A 7,331-nucleotide genomic window follows, 5' to 3' on the forward strand; every position below is an offset into this window, starting at 1 on the left:
CGAAACTACAAACATTGACTCATAAAAGAAGGTCCCATCCTTTTTCATTTCTGATTGTGTGCAACCTTCGTACTGAAGAGTCCCAATCTTAGCATGGAGGACATGCAAATGCATGTTACAAGCTCCCATTCTTTGTAAGTAGATGGATACAAATTTGTAAAACAAATACAAGACATAAGATAGACACCAAATAAATGCAAATACTTTGAAGCATGACACTAGTACACTTTGAAATACTTACAATTGGGTCTACGATATAGAAGGCCTGCATGTGGATGCACATATATGTCTGTATGGGTAAAGATGTGTTGAATATATACCCGTGTTATTGTTTTGCTATTTAGAGACATCTCAAAATCCATTATCCTCCCCTTCTAATGTTTGGATATGTCCATTGCATCCTTCTGATCCACTTTATAGCACCCACAATTAGCGAGTTGCATTGTTATCCATGAATATTTTTTGTAGAGCTGAGGAATCCATTCCCCATGCTCATCCTTGATGCTCTTTAGTATAACAGATTGTAACTTACCTAGATATCTCTCATTTTCCATCTCCATAGTCCTTGTCTGTTTCATTTGATTATTAATAGCTCTCTTCCTCTCTTATTTCACCCATAAACAAACATAGTAATCATTCTTCACAATTCTCTCTCTCTCTCTCTCTCTCTCTCTCTCTCTCTTTGTTTCTCTCTCTCTCTCTCTCTCACTCTTGCTCTCTCCAACTCTTTTTCCCTCCCCCCTCTCTGCCTGTCCCCCCCCCGTCCTTCTCCCTCCCCTCTCTTTATCTCCCTATCTATTCTGTCTCCCTCCCCCTCTCTCCTTTAACCTACACCCTCACACAAACAAACAAAATATTATTTCAAAATATATAGATTACTTCTCTCTCTCCCCCAAAACAAACAAACAAAGATTATTCCCCACATAAACAAACAAAACATTATCAGTTTCATCTCTCTCTCTCTCTCTACTACCTGCCTCAAAATATTCAAAAACATAGCATCTCAAAATTATAATCTCTCTCTCTCTCTCTCTCTCTCTCTCTCTCTCTCTCTCTCTCTTCGCCTCCTATTCCCCTCAAACAAAAAGAAATAGCAATTCAAAATATAATCCCCCCCCTCCCCCCTCCCCTCTCTCTCTCTCTCTCTCTCTCTCTGTGTCTTCCTCCCTCTCTCTGTCCCTCCTATACCAGATAAGAAACAAATGTTGAAATAATTTTATGGCTAAAGAGAAGGATTATGAATAGGTATAGATTCACAAGAATTCATACAAGCTCATCACTATACCATTATAGAGTATGGACATCAAAATAAGCTGGGGCTGGAAAAATTGTGTCAATCATCCATCAATGAGATAACTCCTTGCATCCACATAAAAAAGTAAGACATTTGAAACATTTGTTGAAAAGTATGTGTGGGTGTGCATGCATGTGTGTGTGTGTGTGTGTGTGTGTGTGTGTGTGTGTGTGTGTGTGTGTGTATGTCTATGTGTTCAAATATTGAAGTAGCACATGTGAGTGTGTGTGTGTGTGATAAGTATGTGTGTATGTGTGTGAGTGTATTTATGTGACAAAAAGTATAAATGTGTGTGTGTGTGTGGCCCATCCCCAACTTGGAGTGTAAGACCACATGGTGAGGGGAGGTAGAAATTATCTAAATAAATTAATTAGACAAATAAATATTTTTTTATAAAAGAAATTGATTGAGTTTGAATATATCAATTAGGTTGTTTAAACGATAATTAAGAAAGGTTTCTTTTAAACAAAACTTAAAAAGTAGAAGGTAAAGTAGGGACTAGAAAATTAGATAGGACCTACAACAAATTAATGGAAATACTATTAGGTGAGGGGGGTAGTCCATACCCTTTTGCACTAAAACTGAGTTAAATGAGTTAAATGAGGGGTTAAGTCTACATACTCTTTTAAAGAAACAAATTATTAAAGCAAAAGAAATAGAAAAAATTTTAAATTAATAATATTACTAAATACTATGCAATAATAAATACTATGCATAAAGCAAACCCATAACTAATAGCCTAAGTAAGGAAGAATAAAGTAAAAACTTACAATAAATAATTTGAAGAAAAAATGGAAAGCACAAGCTCTAGGCACATTACATGAAGGAACACGAAAATATTTTAAAAGGAAATCTTGATAAATTTACGAGGGGGACTAAGCTTTAAAAGATCAATTAAAAGAACTCAAATAAGTAAATAATCATATATATTATCTAAGGGACAAAGAATAAATGGCTATAAGCGAGAGAGACCAAGTCACAAATGGGAAGGGTTTAAAGGTAAAAAACTAAAACAAAAATTAAGAAGGAAAAAATACAATTAATTAATTAATTAAGTCAAAAAAGAAAAGGTTGCAGGTAAGAAGGGTTCAAAAAACAAATGAGGGAATAAAAAGGTCTTAAATGAAAAATTAATTAGCTATGAAAACAATGAGTTTGCCTGCAAAGAGTTGCTATGAATCATGAAATTCATTGCAACTAAGTAATGTGTATCTACAAAAGAAGCATGAACTGGTTAGCATGCTAGCCGTGGAATATCATGCCTACAAGTAAGTCATGATGTTGGACATGGGATGATTTGCACAAATATTACAACATGAATTCTCATGTAGCCGAGACTGCAATGCATAAAGAGTATGGATAGGTCACGGTGACCTCGACCAATCCCCAATGAGCAAGGCCAACACTATAGTAGCTTTGTGTGGTGGCCTTCACCAGATTCTTGTTCAACAAAAGCACAGTGCCACCTTTCGAGCAGAATATCAAAGGTAGTGTTCCCATGAAGCCTAAACTTACAAAAGAAACATGTCGAAGGAAGATAGAATGCAACTTGCAACCACATGATCTTTGTAAGGGGAGGAGAGCAGCTGCACACCACCCCAAGACCCCTAATGAGGAAGGAGTCGAAACTGTGTGAGCAAGGGATAAATGGGACGAATGTCAACAAGGTGGAAAAAGAAGTAGAGTAAATGTTTCAAGCAAGGAAAGGGTACAATAGCCAATGACGATGACAACTTGAGAGGTTGCCATAGTGTATCAAGCTTGCTAAGAATATCAAGGTAGTGAGGAGCTTTTGGGAGAGCGAGTATGTAACGAGAAGAAATTGGCAAGTATGGACGAAGAGATGCCTAAGGGCCATGGAGGCTAGAGGCACAAAGGAAGCTAAGGACATAGTAGAGCAATGCCAACACTGCCATGTGAAACTATGGTAGCATAGGTCAAAGTAGAAAAGAGAAATGTAAACAAGGTTGTCAAAGGAGCCGTGAAGAGCAAGGAGAGCTGGTGAAGGTGGTCAAAAGCAAACTCGCAGGGTGACACCATTATCACATTGCAGGAGCAATGCTTGAAAGAAGAGAGCAAGCAAGAGGTAGCAACCATAGTTGGTAGCCACCGGTAATGAAGAGCGTAGATTAAAAAACAAGTCACGAGTTCAACCCATAGATTACAGTATCTTGTAAGCTAAAGGGCAGTAGAGGCGTAGAGAAGTAGATGAGCACGGGGCGAGGTCAAAGTGAGAAACGGAGTACCAGAGAAGAACCATGAAGGAGGAAATCGATTGCATCTAGAGAGAATACAAAGTCTTGAAAGAATGTAGAAGCACTTTAACATGAAGCCAACATATAATGGCAATCAAGAAGAGCTATGCCAAAATGTGGAGGGGAACTTATGCAAGGCACGGAGGAATGAAAAAAAGTTGTGTTTGGGCGGCATGGCAAGGGGTTGGAAGGGTAGTTAGGGCTAGTGGGTGGTAAGGTGAGGGGTGACTGGGTAGCATAAGTTAGAGGGTAGTTTCTTTTAAAGGGGTTTATTATTATTAACATTATGAGGCCTTGTTAAAGGGGTTAATTGAAAATTAAAAACATAATTTTAAAGGGGGTTTAAAAGGGGGAAATTTAGTTAAACCAGAGAATATGAAGGGGATTTTTAATATCAAAAAGGAAAAAATAAAGGGGGCTACAAAATTTAAGAGGGGGGGTTTGTCCCTGAGGCAATCTAAAGCAACAAAGGAGTTTCGCTTATAAGTGTATGTGCATTAGAGTGCATGGGCATAGCATGCTTATAAACCCAAAGCATACTACTAGAAAATGTTTAGTTTATGTAAGAGTGCATAATGGATCAGGTGGTAAAAAGCAAGCTACTTTCATTAAAACATCAACACGAGGAAAAGGAAAAAGGAGGGGTTTGTTTCTAATTTATTCATGAATATACAAAATGTAATTAAATTAAATTGGGGGAGGGGGGGCAAGGAGGAAAGTATAGTAGTTGGCATCATAGGGAAAATGGTGTAGAATGGAAGTGAGAGTGTGTGTGGGGAGGAGGGGGCGGTGGGGGGGGAAAGGGGGGGGAAAAGTGTAAGGGGTTGAAGCTCTAAATAATTCGTAATAAAAGTTAATAAAGTAAAAAATAGAAAAAACTAAATTGTATGAGTGTATGGAGAGGCGTTAGGGTGTGTGTGTGTGTGGCCCACCCCCAACCCGGAGGTTAAGACCACATGGTGAGGGGTAAGCCCACCATATGGAGCTTACCCCTCACCAAAGAGACTAATAAGTGCAATAAAATCAAAGCATAATGTAGGTAAAGTGTTATTCTTCAAGAAGTTAAGGATATTTTTTGTGATCAAGTCAGAATTGAATCCATTTTTAGCAAAAAAGCAAAATAAGTCTAACCAAATCTATATAAGCCCACAAAAAATGTGAAGCATTGTAAATTAGGGTAGTACTTGCGACACACAAACTTTATATCCATAGTTTTTGGGTCTATTACTTGCAGCATGGATGAAAGAGATATTAGGAAAAGGCAATTTATATTTTTCCAAAAGGTACGAGTCTTATAGTTACCAATAATTGGTCTCATAAGTGTAATGTAAGTATTGAGATAAGTGGTAAAAAAAGTTTCATAAGTGGGTTTAATAGCAATGATATCCAATGGGTAAATACTCATTGGGTCTGCTTGGTCAATAGATCTATTATGGGAAAGACAATTTACCACAAAGTCATTATTAATAAAAATTAAATCATTCATGAATCAAGATGAAAGATAAAATGATTTAAGCTTTTCAATTCTCTAAGTTTGGACAATTTAAGAATAAATTGTAGCTCAAACCAAGCTAGGTATAAGTTGCACCAAAGTGGTGAGCAAGAATACCCCATGAGGGTGCCATTAGGTTGTAGAAAGATGGTATCACCAATGTCTAAAATAACGAGGTTAAGATTAATAAAATATCCAAAATTGATACTACACTCATTATTTTTCTTAGTAAGCACAAAGTTTTCTCTAGACTTTTCAAACCCAAGATAGCTAGAGGTTTGTAGGATTTCAATATAATTTTAGAGACTCGATAAGGCTATTATTTCTTTAGTGAGGGATGGCTTCATAACAAGACATAATGTCAAAGGTATACACAAAGAGATATGTTTTGGTAAATGAATTAGGAATTCATATTGGTTGTGGATAATCCAATAAGAATTGGTACGAATACGAGTAAAAACCCAAAATGTCTTAATGAAGTCTTTCAATATACTCATGGATTCCATAATCAAGAGTTGTAAGCAGCTTCGTGATAAGGTCAGTAGCCTCTTGCATTTTCTTGAATTCTAGAGAATTCTAAAAATATTTTCTCTCTTTATTGCTCTTTTTGGCCTTTGCATTAGGATGAGATAAGGATACTATGCTTTCTTGAATTCTAGAGAATTATAAAAACCTTTTCTCTCTTTATTGCGAGTTTATTGCTCTTTTTGGCCTTTGCATTAGGATGAGATTATGATGCTATAATTTTCTCTCTTTATTGCTCTTTTTTGGCCTTTTCATTAGGATGAGATTAGAATGCTTGAATTTATTTTTTGAAGTTTTTAAATCTTGTCATTCTCTTTTTTTTTCTTTGTATCCATAGAGGGATTGCATTGAATCAATGGTGGAGGAGTATTTTGAAGTTGATGCCTCTTATACTTGATTTTCTTAAGTTCTACTCAGTCTATATTTTAGCACTGCCTTTGTAAATATCCTTCTGGCTCTCAAACAATTGATCTATTATTTAAAAAAGGATAGATAGTGGAGAGCCACTCCTATAATTAAATCCATTGGATAAAATCTGTGAGAGTAAAGAAGTAAGGTATTTATTTTTAGATAGCCCTATTCAAAAGGATTCTCCCACTTGGGAAAATATAGTATCCATATAGCAACAAGGGATCAAAAGCAAAATGATAATTTGTCATTGAGTGAGAATCCCATTATGCTTGAGGGTTTTTCATGCACTTGTGCCTAGAGTTGTAGATTAGCAAGTACCATGAGCATCACTACCAGTGACAGTTTGAACTAGAATATGGTAAAAATGATGAATTCAAAGTAAATGAAAGAATAAAACTATTTCTAGGTTAGGAGAACATAAGCCCTTGTGTCTACTACATTGAGAGCTAAAGAAGGCTCTTATGTATGGTATCTTCAAAGATTAAAGAAGACCCTTTCTAGCTTCTTTAGACTATATCTTTTCTTGAGGTATTATATACGCTATACAATGCCTAGAAATGTCATCTTGTTGTTTGCAGCATATGCTACACAATGCCTAAAAATGCCTAGAAATGGCATCTTGTTGTTTGCGGCATCTAGTGGTGGATTAGTTATTAGAAGGGCAATGCTAAAATTTCCCCAAGTTGTCATGGATGTGGTTGTACATAGGTGTTAGCATGGCATTGGAGCATAGGTCCTAAATGCAATTATATTATAGTCATACATCCGATTAACACAATGTACAGTAATAATGAAACCTAGCATAATTTAACAAGAAGTAGCTAACCTAATGTGCACAGGGTTGAGGGGGGCACAAGGAAACCCATTGAGCCACCTCCCTTTTACCATAGCTAGGAGTCTTGGTGGATAGGAGGGCAACCACATGGCTAGGCGAGTTGAAGCAATGGATGAGCAGAGGTCAGTGTAAGGCAAAGAGAAAATGCTCGCCAGGAGGGCTACTATTTCCACAAGGCAAAGGGAGGCACAAGGTGTTGCTAGGAGGACTAGGAGAGAGTGGGGCAAAGGAGGCCAAGGGGCATCCACCATGGTTATATGCCTATGAAAGGGAAAAATAATTTTCACAAATATTTAGTGTGCGTGGAAACTATGGATTCCACCCATTACAAGCTATGGATCTTATGGGTTGGAATCTATATTTGCTAAATGCGTACATCTCCATCCTCTTCCCTCTATTGTCTCTACACCAATGACAATGCGACTCTTGTGTTCAGAATCTATTTGGCATCATCGGTCACAAAGTTTCATTTCTTTGGCTAGGCCCTAGCATCCATTGCTCTACAAGAGACCTTTGTCT

The sequence above is a fragment of the Dipteris shenzhenensis genome, chromosome 4 (genome assembly GCF_047967505.1).
Source record: "Dipteris shenzhenensis isolate YYH24624 ecotype China chromosome 4, Dip_SZ_1.0, whole genome shotgun sequence".
In the NCBI taxonomy this organism is placed as follows: Eukaryota; Viridiplantae; Streptophyta; class Polypodiopsida; order Gleicheniales; family Dipteridaceae; genus Dipteris; species Dipteris shenzhenensis.